The sequence below is a fragment of the Spea bombifrons genome, chromosome 4 (genome assembly GCF_027358695.1).
Source record: "Spea bombifrons isolate aSpeBom1 chromosome 4, aSpeBom1.2.pri, whole genome shotgun sequence".
Classification (NCBI taxonomy): domain Eukaryota; kingdom Metazoa; phylum Chordata; class Amphibia; order Anura; family Pelobatidae; genus Spea; species Spea bombifrons.
In genome coordinates, this window is record NC_071090.1 from 67,572,506 (window position 1) to 67,589,088 (window position 16,583).

Below are 16,583 nucleotides of genomic sequence, written 5' to 3' on the forward strand. Positions count from 1 at the left end.
AGGCACAGCCAGATTTAGCAGCATAGAAAATGCAGTAAAAAGCCAATATAGATGTAGATGTTACTTTGTGAACTAATGTCCCCATGATGCTCAGCCAGGTAAATGTCCCCCATGATACTGGCTGAGAATTATGGGACGTATAGTACACATCAGCAGGGAAAGTGTTTTTAATAATAATATGAGTACCCTACCAGGATCAAGTGGGCCCATACACTCTCAAATATTAATTCACTGGAAGGGCTGATTGGGGACAGAGCTGACACTGGAGAGCTGAATGTGGACAGTAATGACATGGGGGGCTGAATGGGGACAGAGGTGACACTGGAGAGCTGAATGTGGACAGTAATGACATGGGGGGCTGAATGGGGACAGAGGTGACACTGGAGAGCTGAATGGGGACAGTAATGACACTGGGAGGGGCTGATTGTGGACAGAGGTGACACCGGGAGGGTATGATTGGGGACACAGATAACACTGGGGAGCTGAATGTGGACAGCAATGACATGGGGGTGCTGAATGCAGACAAAGGTGACACTGGGAGGGGCTGATTGGGGAGAGAGGTGATACTAGAGAGCTGAATAGGGACAGCAATGACATGAGGGGCTGATTGGGGACAGAGGTGACACTGGGAGAGGCTGATTGGGGACAGAGGTGACACTGGAGAGCTGAATGGGGACAGTAATGACATAGGGGGGCTGATTGGGGACAGAGGTGACACTGGTTGGGGCTGATTGGGGACAGAGGTGACACTGGAGAGCTGAATGGGGACAGTAATGACACGGGCTGAAAGGAGACAGAGGTGACACTGGGAGAGGCTGATTGGGGACAGGTGACACTGGAGAGCTGAATGGGGACAGTAATGACATGGGCTGAAAGGAGACAGGTGACACTGGGAGAGGCTGATTGGGGACAGGTGACACTGGAGAGCTGAATGGGGACAGTAATGACATGGGCTGAAAGGAGACAGGTGACACTGGGAGAGGCTGATTGGGGACAGGTGACACTGGAGAGCTGAATGGGGACAGTAATGACATGGGGGGCTGATTGGGGACAGAGGTGACACTGGTTGGGGCTGATGGGGGACAGAGGTGACACTGGTTGGGGCTGATGGGGGACAGCAATGACATGGGGAGGGGTTAATTGGGGACAGAGGTGACACTAACCTTTTTTTTTTTTTTTTTACCGAATACAAAAGAATAATATATAATTTGTACAAAGATTGTTTAATAACCTTCTTCCACTTCTTCGTCCAGGCCTCCGTCTCCTCGTAGCTGCAGACTGCCGTTTCTACCTTGTGCCACTAACATCCGGTGCTCCAGCAGTCTGAGCGCGAGGGGGCGGAGCTTTCACTCCTGACGCTGCTCCCATCATCACTAGGCGGCCAATCCAATCTAAACGGCCGATGCGTGCTGCTGATGCCGCCGGCCGGAGCTTCTTTGATACTTTTTTTTTTTTTTTTAAATTGATTATGGCAAGCCAATCCGGCTTGCAATATTAAATAAAATAAAAAAAAAATTAAAGTAGCGCCGGCCGGCCGGCGGCGGCGGCATCAGCAGCACGCATCGGCCGTTTAGATTGGATTGGCCGCATAGTGATGGGGGCAGCGTGAGGGATGAAAGCTCCGTGCGAGGGGGCGGAGCTTTCATCCCTCACGCTGGCACTGCTCCCATCACTAGGCGGCCATCGTACACGGCCGCTGGGTGCTTCTGCTGCCGGCCGGCTCCGCTTTAATACCTTTTTTTAAAGGATCGGCTTGCCGCTTGCCATAGTAAGTAAGTAAAAAAAAAAAGTATTATAGTAGCGCCGGCCGGCGGCATCAGCACCCACCGGCCGTTTAGATTAGATTTCGGGCGGCCTGGGGGGCAATTGCCCCCCTGCCCCCCGGCCCAGCCCGCCCCTGGAGGAACATCATACTGCGAAAGAAGTAGGACAATTTCCAGAAAGTTGCCATGGTTCATTTCACGGTTATTTAAATTGTACAGTGATTCATTAGTGCCATGTGCACGAAATGCCAATCCCTGTTTTCCAAGCAGTTTCACAATCGTAAATATACGATTCATTACTTCAATATTTTGAAGTATCTCCTTCTTTCTTTTGGAGACATGAGCCTGATTTATTAATGTGTCAATGCTTCTATTCTTTTTCATAGAAAAATAAGCACTAACAGAATCACTATGGCTTTTTGAAGACTCATGCTTATTTACAGCCTGGTAGCAATGGCGAAAATTAGAACAACCTGTAGTGAACGAGGAAGAGGAAGAGGAAAAAGCAATGCATATGCTGCAAAAAAATGCTTCCAACTTTCGATCCTTGATTTTACAACTTAGCCATGAACGATTAATACGATCCCCATTAGACTTTCTTCGATAATAAAAGTCAGCTTCTTGAAAAGGGAGATTTTCGCATTCAATGCTTGTAGGCTGAAAAGGATGTTTTTCAACAAAAGACATTTTTTCGGCTATGGAACATGCAGGAGGCAGACTAAAAGGTATTCCTGATGGATCACTAAAAACAGTCTCTGACATGTCTTCTGGTGTGATATATTCCAATTCAGGAAGATCTTCAAAAACACCTGGGGAATCCACATGTGCTTGCTCTCTGCAGTCGGAAGTCAGCTCCTCCTCAGTCACTGCTTGTGCGCTCACCTCCTCTTCGATGAACACAACTGGCATGCTTGAAAGACCACTTGGGCCAGCAGAAACATCATCTGTTTGAGTTGTTTGGTGTGCATCACCAGCCTAAAACAAAATCTTGTGTCAACTTATTTTAATCACTCATAAATTTGATTAACGTAACCGAGAAACTCCAGAAACTCCATGCCTGATAACAAAATGAAAACTCATGCAAACAAACAATACTTATACTTACCTGACATGTAAGATTTTTTCATGAGATTTCAAAAAAGTAAAAAAATAATATAAAAAAAAAAGAAAAAAACATGGAAAGTCAAGTATGCAGACATCTTGATAATCCATGAATCTTCTTCATCACGCACATGCAAACAGCCTAGATATATTCACTCTTGGTATTATTAATGGTTGGTTAAAAATTAAATGTTTCAAAAGTGTGTTATATGGAAGGATGGTTTTAGGAAATAAAGATACTGCTCTTAGAAATTAGTAGGCTAACAGGCATTTTGTTCAATTGATCACAGACACTGTATGTCATATTATGTTACATGGTATAAACCATGCACCATAATACTGTCATATGAAATTAGCTCACAGAAATCCCCTTTCAATAAAAGTTTAGGAGACAAGTGATTTAAATGTCAATTTTTATTGACAACATGCTATTTTTTGGTATGAAAGAGAAGCTGACAAAATTTCCTAATAGGTTCTTTTTTCCCCCTAATATATCAAAGAGTGAATATACATTTCCGTAACTTAAAACTGAAGAACCAGCCTTAACTTTTGAACTTTTAACATACCCCCAAAAAGGATAGTTTCATTTGTTTAGGATCTTTTCCTGCTAACCCAAGCTCTCTGGATCTTTTCTCTCGTGTTTTTTGAGCACCACCTTTTTCTTTAGATTTTGTTGGTTTACTCGCCATATTTCTCAATATGAAACCAACTGCAAAATGTACTGAACACCAAAAGATGGCAATGAGTTACAGAAAACCAGCTAACGTTTACTAATTCTGCATCTCACAAACAAGTACATAAATCCCAAAGCATCACAAGCAATACACTAGTAAAACAGAAAATAAACATACTGCTGATATTATTTAAAAAAAAAAAACAACACATTTATCTGATGTATGACACTGCTCACATCAGGTCCATACCTGTGTGTAACACTCAAGCTACCTACAACACTAGGCCACCAAATAAATAACCAAATTAGACAGCGTTTCTCATAGTTAAACTGCATTCGAAAATTTTAATACTTAGATCACACATGTGAAGTATAGAAATAAAGCATTTAATAAATCTTGAAACAATAAATGCAATCAATGCAACTAAAACATACAACAAACCCATAAAAAAAGGGGAGATAGATATTGATGGTGGTGTAACTCCCATCATTACATTGTGAGCAAGACTAACTTGGGTACAGTATAACTCCCACCATTATAGACTGAGCCAGAAACACATGGTGGTATAGCATAATTCCCATCATCATTAAACAGTAAGCCAAACACTGACAGTACAGCATAACTCCTATCATTATAGACTGAGTCAGATACAAACAGTAGTACAGCATAAATATCTAGTGAGCCAGACAAATGCAGTAGAGTTGTGCAGTGTAATTTCCAATACTGCTGCAATTGACTGCACTCTCTATAATGCTCAGCCAGCATCATGAAAGACTTGGCTGGCTGGGCATAATGAGGTCTGCAGTCATTACCAGATGAACATGGTGACTTCAAGTCCCATTATGCTCAGGCAGGAAAGTCTCCCATTATGCCAGATAAGCATCATGGTAAGTTTTAAAACAAATCAGCCATAAGTATTAACATAGCAATAACATAGCAAAGCTGCCATCACTATACAGAGTATAGGCCTCCCCATCACTATACATACACAGCAATGTGGACTATACTACCCAAGATGCTCATCCTGCATTATTTACATTTTTTGGTGAATGTTCATCATGGGAGATGTAGGTCACATTCCATCTGTGAACTACAGCTTCCATGAGGCACAGCCAGATTTAGCAGCATAGAAAATGCAGTAAAAAGCCAATATAGATGTAGATGTTACTTTGTGAACTAATGTCCCCATGATGCTCAGCCAGGTAAATGTCCCCCATGATACTGGCTGAGAATTATGGGACGTATAGTACACATCAGCAGGGAAAGTGTTTTTAATAATAATATGAGTACCCTACCAGGATCAAGTGGGCCCATACACTCTCAAATATTAATTCACTGGAAGGGCTGATTGGGGACAGAGCTGACACTGGAGAGCTGAATGTGGACAGTAATGACATGGGGGGCTGAATGGGGACAGAGGTGACACTGGAGAGCTGAATGTGGACAGTAATGACATGGGGGGCTGAATGGGGACAGAGGTGACACTGGAGAGCTGAATGGGGACAGTAATGACACTGGGAGGGGCTGATTGTGGACAGAGGTGACACCGGGAGGGTATGATTGGGGACACAGATAACACTGGGGAGCTGAATGTGGACAGCAATGACATGGGGGTGCTGAATGCAGACAAAGGTGACACTGGGAGGGGCTGATTGGGGAGAGAGGTGATACTAGAGAGCTGAATAGGGACAGCAATGACATGAGGGGCTGATTGGGGACAGAGGTGACACTGGGAGAGGCTGATTGGGGACAGAGGTGACACTGGAGAGCTGAATGGGGACAGTAATGACATAGGGGGGCTGATTGGGGACAGAGGTGACACTGGTTGGGGCTGATTGGGGACAGAGGTGACACTGGAGAGCTGAATGGGGACAGTAATGACACGGGCTGAAAGGAGACAGAGGTGACACTGGGAGAGGCTGATTGGGGACAGGTGACACTGGAGAGCTGAATGGGGACAGTAATGACATGGGCTGAAAGGAGACAGGTGACACTGGGAGAGGCTGATTGGGGACAGGTGACACTGGAGAGCTGAATGGGGACAGTAATGACATGGGCTGAAAGGAGACAGGTGACACTGGGAGAGGCTGATTGGGGACAGGTGACACTGGAGAGCTGAATGGGGACAGTAATGACATGGGGGGCTGATTGGGGACAGAGGTGACACTGGTTGGGGCTGATGGGGGACAGAGGTGACACTGGTTGGGGCTGATGGGGGACAGCAATGACATGGGGAGGGGTTAATTGGGGACAGAGGTGACACTAACCTTTTTTTTTTTTTTTTTACCGAATACAAAAGAATAATATATAATTTGTACAAAGATTGTTTAATAACCTTCTTCCACTTCTTCGTCCAGGCCTCCGTCTCCTCGTAGCTGCAGACTGCCGTTTCTACCTTGTGCCACTAACATCCGGTGCTCCAGCAGTCTGAGCGCGAGGGGGCGGAGCTTTCACTCCTGACGCTGCTCCCATCATCACTAGGCGGCCAATCCAATCTAAACGGCCGATGCGTGCTGCTGATGCCGCCGGCCGGAGCTTCTTTGATACTTTTTTTTTTTTTTTTTAAATTGATTATGGCAAGCCAATCCGGCTTGCAATATTAAATAAAATAAAAAAAAATTAAAGTAGCGCCGGCCGGCCGGCGGCGGCGGCATCAGCAGCACGCATCGGCCGTTTAGATTGGATTGGCCGCATAGTGATGGGGGCAGCGTGAGGGATGAAAGCTCCGTGCGAGGGGGCGGAGCTTTCATCCCTCACGCTGGCACTGCTCCCATCACTAGGCGGCCATCGTACACGGCCGCTGGGTGCTTCTGCTGCCGGCCGGCTCCGCTTTAATACCTTTTTTTAAAGGATCGGCTTGCCGCTTGCCATAGTAAGTAAGTAAAAAAAAAAAGTATTATAGTAGCGCCGGCCGGCGGCATCAGCACCCACCGGCCGTTTAGATTAGATTTCGGGCGGCCTGGGGGGCAATTGCCCCCCTGCCCCCCGGCCCAGCCCGCCCCTGGCTTCAAGGGTATTGAAAAAATTGCTACTCAGATACAGGGTATATTGAGACAAATATATCTCAACAGAAGGACATTTTTTTGGATTTATAGATTGGACAAACTTTCACCAGGATTTGAGTGTATTTTTGCGATATTTTTTCCCTGCAAGTACACTTGCTTATATCTATTAGCTTTTAATTAGAAAAATATGTATTTCTGTTATTAATAGTCTGTTCTTTACCTGCAGAGACTTTGCATGAAGAATTCTCCTGTGTTGAAATTAGCCCTGTTTGACGCATATTTGTTTGCGTACCATGGAATACAGTCTGGATCACATCATATCCTCGTATGCTGTTAATTTATAACTACACGTGCATGTTCATGTCCATGTATCTGGACTTTAGCTTATATATTTTTTCAAATGGCGATTTATATACTTTCCTTGTGCCATGCATGACATTATGGATATTATTCATTTGATTCTGATATGTGTCTTTTGCAGGGCCGGCCCAAGACAAAATGCTACCTGGGGCGAAGTTTAAAATGCCGCCCCCCCTTCCTCTCCCTGCCGCCCCCCCATTATCTAACCTTCCTCTCCCTGCCGCCCCCCCCCATTATCTACCCTTCCTCTCCCTGCTGCCCCCCCATTATCTACCCTCCCCCCCCCGTACTTACCTTTCAGCAGTCCTGCGGTGAGTCTCCCTGCTCGGTCTCGGTGCCGGCTTGTAACGCTGAGCGCTGGAAATGACGTCATCTTCCAGCACCGAGACCGAGCTAGAGGGCTCGCTGAGGAGAGGGGCGCCGAGCGGGTACTGACAACTTGGTAAGATAAAACCACTCGGCGCCCTCTCTCTCTTCTCGGCTTTAAAAAAAAAAAGAAAAAAGGGCCTGGGGCGCCCCTTCAAAAGTGCCGCCTGGAGCGGTTGCCCCACTCGGCTCCATTGTCGGGCCGGCCCTGGTCTTTTGGATCTTAGAGGATTGGCTATGTTTCTGCCTATCTCTCTATTGCTTATATTGTGGCTATGTTCCGGTTGCCATTGTTACTGCAATCATATTATATTACATATTACTTGCTTTTTTGAATTTTTGCAACTTGTACATGTTTGATATTTATGTGCAGTCTATTACCTTATACACTATAAATATTGGCACCTTTGCACAATCCATAGATCATTCTTGAGAAAGGCCTATGGGCCAAAACATTGGGGGTCTCAGAGGGCCTCCGCTTTTCTTTCACTCAGATTTTTCCTCTTTTTGATCAAGTAAGTGTCTTATATATTTTTTTTTATTTACATGGTGTAATAAAAGCTTCATTTTTATATCTTTTTGTGTGTTGTTCAGTTGAGTGCATCTCCTTTACATCATTTGGGTGTTAAAAGATAATACATCACTGGTTTATTAGTTATTAGTTAATTAAATTACCGTATTTGCTCGATTACAAGACGACCCTGATTATAAGACGACCCCCCAAAATCAAAATATTAATTTAGGAAAAAAACTAAAAGCCTGAATATAAGACTACCCTATAGGAAAAAAGTTTTACTAGTAAATATTAATTCATGTAAACTATTTTTTCTTATTTAATAAAAGCTATGATTGAGAAAAATATATATATTGTATTAACTTTTATTTGCCAACCTGCCCCCCCAGTTATGCACATCTGCCCCCAGGCTTGCCACTCTGTCCCCAGAAATGCCTTATACCCCCTATTTGCCACTCTGCCCCATGATGTGCCTTTTAACCCTCTGTATGCCACTCTGCCTCCAGAAATGTCTTATACCCTCCTATATGCCACTGTGCCCCATGATATGCCTTTTAACCCCCTATATGCCCCTCTGCCCCATGATATGCCTTATACCCCTATATGCCACTCTGGAGGTATATATATATATATGCTCACAGCAATCACACTCCTATCAAGCCAAGGCAGCCAGTACATGCTGGAACCTGGGGATGATAGTAGTGTGATTACAGCCTCCCTATGCCATGCTACCACCACCACCCCCCTTACACATCCATGCTATCACACACACACTCATTCACAAACATTTAAATACTCATTCATTCCATTAATCACACATACTTAACACATTAATCACAAAAACCCTCCCCCACCTCCTTACCTGAACTGCAGACTTCTGCAGGGGCCCAGCTGTGCGAGCAACTTCTCTGGTCCCGCCCCCAGAGGAAGGAGGGGGGGGGGTAGAGTTATGTGAGGACTGTGCTAGCTTCCTGTTCTCCTGCTGCTAGTAGCATAGACGCTGCTCGCGACCAAAGCCCAGTAAGCAGCCTGGCCCCAGCAGAATGAGGTCTGATTAGAAGACGACCTCGATTATAAGACGAGGGGTATTTTTCAGAGCATTTGCTCTGGAAAAAACTTGTCTTATAATCGAGCAAATACGGTAAATTAAGTTCCTAATTAGGAAAGCAAATCAGCTTAACATCTAACAATCAGAGTAAATAACGGTATAGCCAAAATCTTATTAGAAAGTTATATGTCTCTCAAGAAGCGACCATAATCCTTTTCTCAGATAAAAAGAAAGCATCAAATTGCCCAGTTCTGCTTAGTATTTGGTCTGCCCATTTTAAAATTGATTTGCTGTGTAATAACATTTTCCAAATAAGCATTAAAAAGAGAAGGTAAATCTACAGATTAATAAAAGAAAAGGGAAAAAATAATATTTTAAATAGCAATTGTTCTCTACATTCAACTTTTTGAGCTCATACTGGCTCTTCCTGGCTATTTCTGCTGAAATTCATTATGAAATCAATATTTTAAATAGAAAAACATAGGGGACCATTCTAATTTGAATTTAAACTAAAATATAATTAAAATAAATGAAAAAAAAAATAAGGGAAAGAAAAGAGTCTGTAATCTGCATGTTAAAAAAATTACAACCCCTAACCATTAACAAATATTGTTTTATTGCACAGTATATGTACAGTGGGGAAAATAAATAGCACATTTCATTTGACCAGATTCCCTAATTATTTATGTACTAATTAAGGTTCTCGAATTGTAATGTTTAATGTTTGCTTAGTTTTCCAAATGTCCCCATTAGTTCCATGCAAAACAATTACACCGCAGACAGAAAGGGCAGCATTCTGCTCTTGCCAAATGATAACTGCTATATTGAGCTAACATGCAAACTACACTCAAGGGGATTTAAAAATTATAATATAGCAATAAAAAAAAAATCAATTTGTAGCCAGTTTAGATTAAATTATTTTAAATGCAACACATTTTTAATCCATATTCAGTATTTATCCTCATTTTTTTCATGTAACATTTTTATACCTAAGTGAACATTGCCTTGTAAAATTAAAGTAACTTTAAAATGTTTTATAATCTGGTTTACTGTTTATGTTTAATATACTGAGACTCGTTTTGAAGGAACATCTTCATTCCTTCCAGATGCTTCTGATAAGGACCTTCATGTGTATATGATATCAGAGGGTCAAATATGTACAAAAATAAAAAATAAGCTGTAAAATTGCATGAATACAAATTTGCATATTTCTACAAAATAAATTCTTCTGCCAAAAATCTTGTAGTAAAAATGTGTTTCTGCAATATTTTTTTTTAATCTAAAAATTACCATGCCAACTACACAGCAGAACTTCCAAACAATAATGATATAAATAAATAGCTGGGTTTTTTTCCATTTGAAAAGCAAAGATATCTTATGAAAAAAATCTCTCTCTCTCTCTCTCTCTCCATATATATATTATCGATATTGGCACTGACTTTTGGGGTTTTAGGTGAATAACGCCCAAAAAATGGTAGGCTTTGGATGTTAAAATACAAACTTTTTAATGAATAATGGCAAATTAAACATGACAAATAGATATTTATTGGTTATTAATTAGCATAAAAATATGTTGTACTACAGAAAACAATCTCTCTAAAGTCCTGGTGACTTCCCCATTGACTTAATAATAAACTAACCATATGGTATTAACCTACACCAATGAGCCAACAGATGCTGCTTCCGACCCTGCATACGATACACGAGTCTGTTGGATTTCTGCCAGTTATTAAACATATTCTAACATTATGTTTAAAAAACACATACATTGATACTTTGGTTTGAGGTTGCAGAAGGACTACATTTAAAGTAATTGTTAACAAAATATAAAAATGTTAACACTTTATTAAATGTTTTTTAAATGGATTGAGAACAAAGGAGGATTTTAAAACTAAAAAGTTTTGCTGTTTATACTAGTAGATAGATAGTTTGAGTTACTATGATAAAGTAATCTCAGAACAATTAAAATCAACGTGTTAAAATTTTTTTATATTTTCCATAAATGCATTTTAGACACATGACACATGCTATATTAATACCCAACACATATACTAGACATTCAAACAGTTTCCACACTTATATTTTCTTTGGAACCGGTGAAGGAGGGAGGAGGAGTAATTTGTCGTGTCTTAGCGTGTTATGTGACTAGTTCTGTCTGGCAAGACGGTTGCCCTTGCTGTTTAGCATAAGAGTTTTTAACCTGGGGTGAAGATGGCTGCAAAACTGGTGATGAATTGCACCAAAGAGGAACGGCGTTCTGCCATGTGCTTTTTGTGGGCAGAAGGTGTGCTGGAACTTCTTCGCATGTGTGCTCAGTATGGGGATAAAGTTCTCTCTCATAGATTCGTCTATGGGTGGTTTGAAAAGTTAGAAAATGGCCATACTGGTGTGACGGATGCAGAGCCGGACGTCCAGCTGCAGCCATGACCACGAGGAATGAAGAAACAACCCTGGAACTGATTCAAGAAAACTGAAGAATAACAGTTGAAGAGGTTGCTGGGAAGCTGAATGTGAGTGTTTGATCTGCCAATGCCCTGATTCATGACAGCCTTAAGTTCAGTAAAGTGTGTGCGTAAGCAGCTGACAGAGGAGCATAAGCGCAAGCACTTAGATGTTTGTTCTCGACACATGGACCGTTATCGTGAAGAAGGTGATCATTTTCTGCAGAAGATGGTCACTGGTGATGAAACATGGGTTCAACATTACAGCTGAAGCTTCCATCATCTCCTGTAGAAAATACATTTAAGACACGCGGAGTGTGCTGAGGTTCCACCCTGTTGCATAATCAACAGGCCAGGATAAAAAACTAAATTTAAACAAAAATTCTGAGCTTTCTCCTTCATTTTCATTTGTTTTGTAGGGCCCCCTTCCTTGTTTCTGACATTTGTATGAAATAACTAAAATGCAAAATTCAAAGTGTGTATGATGATATCACAGTATTCTCCAGCCCTAAAAGTAACATGTTTTCAATAAAGCATCAAAGCAAGGCAGGCAATGTTTTTATAAGTTAAATGGCGTAGAAAAAACTAAATCTAAATTGAAAATGTGATCTAAATGTGATCTACAATTGAAAAGATCTGGTCTAGGACTAGCAATAGGGAATGTATCTACCATGGGCACAATCTAACTTAAAACAAATTTATACATATGCAAAGATCTCCATAAATAGGTAGGAGACCAAGAAAGGGAGATTGTGATCCACTTCCCAAAGGTCTAAATAGCAGTATGCTGAGAAACATGTGAGTTAATGGGGGTTATACGATAAACAAACATGTAAATGTAAGGTTTTAAATACTGAATAGCATTAAAAAGACCACGCCGGCAGAATGTGCCAACAGGATTATTCAATCAATAGCTGTTTTTACTACTAACCACATAACAAATCCAATTCAGTGTCTGACGTCTGTACATTGTTTTGGGCCCAGTTGGAATCAGAACTGCTGGGACTTCCATGTCCCTATAATCATTGGTTGTGCATTGTGCTAAACCACTCAATAGTATTTATCATCTAGTAAATCATAAAAAAGAGCTTTAAAATCCACAGGGCAGCAAAGCTCCAGCTCCTAATACAGCATGAATTGTTATTTAGCAAAATATTCATCACTGGGCTGCCTTTTAATGTTTTTAAACATCACAGATGTGCATAAGAAGTCTTGCATTAAGCTTCTATAAGTTGCGCCAACTTCAAACCTAAACAAGCAAAAGTACTGTGGTTACATGAGCATAAACAACATCAGCTCACAGAATATGATTTCAATCCAATGAAATGTACAGTTTCCTTAACAGTTCTCTCTGACTGAGGGTATTCTAATTTTCTGTGTATTAACAGACACTTTGCACACTTTATTTTTTAGATAAAATAATTAGGCTACTCTGGTGGAATATTGTGCAATCATTTTAGGATGTTTAATACTTTAGCTAATAAAGACATGCATGGAGGAACATAAGATAGATAAGTATTGCATTAAATACCATTTTAAATGGACTCTAATTACTTTAATAAAAATAAACAAGCAAAAGACTTACCTTAGGGAGAAGCTGCAGAGCTGCAGCATCCAGTGTCTGACATACCTTGCTACTGATTTGCTGCTTGAAGTCGCTTTAGGTTTATGCGCATGGGGGTCTCAGTAGATGCCCAAAAACTTGCTTAGCCAGCACCGGAGCTTACTTGCAGTAAATACATGATGTGTCAGGAGATATGGTTGACTGAACTCATGTCCTGCACATTATTGGGGGTGGAAAAGGGCAAATGCATACGGGGAGATTCTGCAGCATCCACCCATGCATTTCTAAGGAAGGCACTATGAAGATTTCCAAAGACCTCAAAGCTATTATACGCATATCTTTTTAAGATAAACATAAATGTAATTTTGTTTCTTTATTTCCCTTTAAACAGGCTGTTATGTATAAATCTGGTGTTCTTTCAAAAAATGAGGAATGCCAGTTACATCATAGTTTAATCCACAATCTCTCTGTTCCTCAATAGACAATTTAAATAATGTTTCATATTTTCTGTTTAAGTTTGCAAATGAAAACTTAATTGGATTTCTCTGCATGTTTTTAACTGGTAGTATATTTGCATACTGAATAGATATTCTAACAAAATCTGTAATTCTTTTCCGTCGATAGTCTAACATCTATTCTTATTTTTTTCTTCTTTTGTTCTTTTGTTTCTTTTGAAAGAAACTGGTAATGCAGTAGGAAATCTATAAAAAGATAGGCTATGTTCTAAGTGAGGGGAAGAAAATCCAATTGTACAACCGATAACTGAATGGTTTGTGTAAATGAAAAGAATAACATCCCATTAAAGAAATCATATTTCATTTACTTAACTGTTTTGATCTCTAATGTATTGAATTATCAAATTACATACATTACCAATAATTGTGGGTGGGTCTCACCTGTTACCTGTGGAACAGAAGTGGTACCATATAGAAGACCGTGCCTAGCAAGTTTTACACTGACGCTACTTTATGATATGTAATGGCAGATGTAAAACATGAATACTTGCTTAATTTTATTTCTCTGTTGTATACATTTAGAAGAACAAAACAATGTGTGCATCATGAGGGTCCGCAGTACCTTGGACAGCAATACATATGGCATAAGACTTTTGGGTGTGTTGGTGAACTGGATGAATCATAGTGGACTTTTCCATGGGAGAAGAAAAAAAACACCTGTGTCAGGTTGCCCTAATATTAACTCTGGGTTGTTTATTGTATACTTTGCAAACAAGACAAAGCAAAATTGCGGTTCTCTTTCTGCGCTTGTATGTTGAATAAATTACTCAGTACTAAGAACCTCATGAGCTCTCCTTTTGCTATGTGTCAAGAGAAGGCTGCAACAACAATTAAGAACCTGCAACAGTACCCAAAAACTAACTCAATAGTAAAAATAAATGTATTTTCCAGTGTTTCCTCTTTGGAAACTGGGATAACCTTTTAACTGATTTTGTCATTAGTTAATAAAGTAAAATAGTGTTAACTTTGTGGATGGGGTAAAAATAAAATACTTCCCTGTCGTTCAAGCTATTATATATCCTTCACATAAACCAATTTTCCTGTTGTGCTGTTATACCATCCGACACTTTCATATAAACATTGTGATATGGTAAAACTATTTCTCTTAGAATCCAGCTATTTTTCAGCTAGCTATTGATCAGAATATTTTGTTTTAATAAATATGATCTGTAAAACATTAGAAGCAGCTCTGTATAGATCTTATCAATTTTGCATTATTGGTAAATAATAGCTTTGATTCTTTTATTTTTTATCCGATTAAGAAATACTGCAAAAACAACTACTTCGCATTTCTTTAATACTTTGTAAAGAATTGTAAAATTGATGCTGCAACTAGTGTGAAATCCTTTTTTTATTTCCATGCATTCTTCAGTTGTGTCTTGATTTATAGTATACCGTGAAGTCTACAACATATAATCATATATAGGAGGCTTTATACTAGCATGCTTTCTCAATAGTAGTAAATAATCATTATGTATTTGTAATCTCATCAAAGTGACACAAGCCTATTAGCCTAAGTGTTCCTGTCTGCTAACATATGATTAGCTACACAAGAAACAGAACACAATGACTCCAAAGTAGCCTTCACTTTGATCCTAGGGAAATGTCATGCAATTAACAGAATATGTAATATGGTGATAACGCCCCTTCAAACCAAGGACAACCACAGCACTCCAGTACACATTTTCCATAGACACCCTTCTTAAGAGGTGTCATGTGGTTATTTTTTAATTGGGGTTACTTAAAGGTTTATTCCAGAAGAACCATGGAGATGGTTGCAATTCATTTTAATTTAATAGGAATACGAAATAACTAAAATTATTATAGATCCATAAAGTAAACATATTTTGATAATCTCTGATTGGTAAAGCACACAGAAACATATAAGTGCAAGCTGTACAAATCAATTACAGCTTTACCCCCTGGCCCCCTTAAATATATTTATTAAAAAATACAGAATAAAATATTGAAAATGGTGTTAATGTGTGTTTAAAATATTTGCAAGAAAATTGCTAAATTATAAATTCCAAGATTCTTACATTCGGAATATGTCTATTTCACAATTCCTTATACGTTAATCTATCATCATTTTGTTACTAGGGAAATGGAATCAATTGTGTATTATGTTTTAAAAGAATAAGGACAATGGATCTTAAAGAGACAAATGGCTTGAAAAAAAAATCAGGAGGCACACTGCCATCTACTGGTGCGAGGTTATTATCTACATCAACCTGAAATAGTATATGGAACCATTTTTCGCTTCATTGAAATGTAAGGAGAAGGGTTTAAAAATAGCAGCCTGAATGATTGCTTCAGTATTGATAGAAGCTTATAGTAATCCTATCTGCTCCGATAAAAGCAATATCACTGAAACGAAATGTTACCTAATCACTATATTTATCTTTTTCACTCAACGTTTAAACAGGTGCAGCCATCAAGACCTAATTACTGTTCAGCTTCTTAGCCTTGGTTACCGTATACATCAAAAATATCTCAGATCTCATTTAAAGGAGTTAAGAGTCCCATCAACATCAAGCAAGAAGGGACTGAAGACACAATTTCTAAGCAGAGTGGTTTTCAATTTAATATTAATGTGAAATAGCTGCATGCCATAAAAAATAGCAGTTAGTATATTAAATTAGATGCAGGAAGATACAATATAAACCTTTTCAGTGCATTGAGAAATAATTGTACATGATTGTGCTGTTACCGTTAATGGTTAAACCTGCTTATAAATAAATCCATTGTGTACGTTTAAGTAGCTCTTTGTAATAGACATATTGAATAGTACTTAAATACAGACTAACATATTAACAGATTAATTCAAACGGGTGCTGCATTTGAAGAGCCAAGCAGGGCCAATGAGGTGCAAAGCTTGTGATGCCATATACCGGACCATCAATTGGAGGAGGAGCTCTCACTGGCAGAGGTGTCACTAGCCCCCACACACACACACCTTGATGGTGCCTACGTGCTGAGACCTAACATGATCTTACAAATGTAACCCAAGAGCGGCAGCAGGGTAATTGAAAAAGCTACAAACCAAGTAAAGATCGTGCTTTCTGAAAACAATTTATTACAATAATGCGCCATATTCATCCACAAACAGCTTGTCCGTGTCATCTTTGCCCCTAAACAGCTTGTCTGTGCCATCTTTGCTACCAAACAGATTGTTGGTGCCTCCAAACACCATGCCAATGCCATTTTTGCCACCAAACAGCTTATCAGTGCC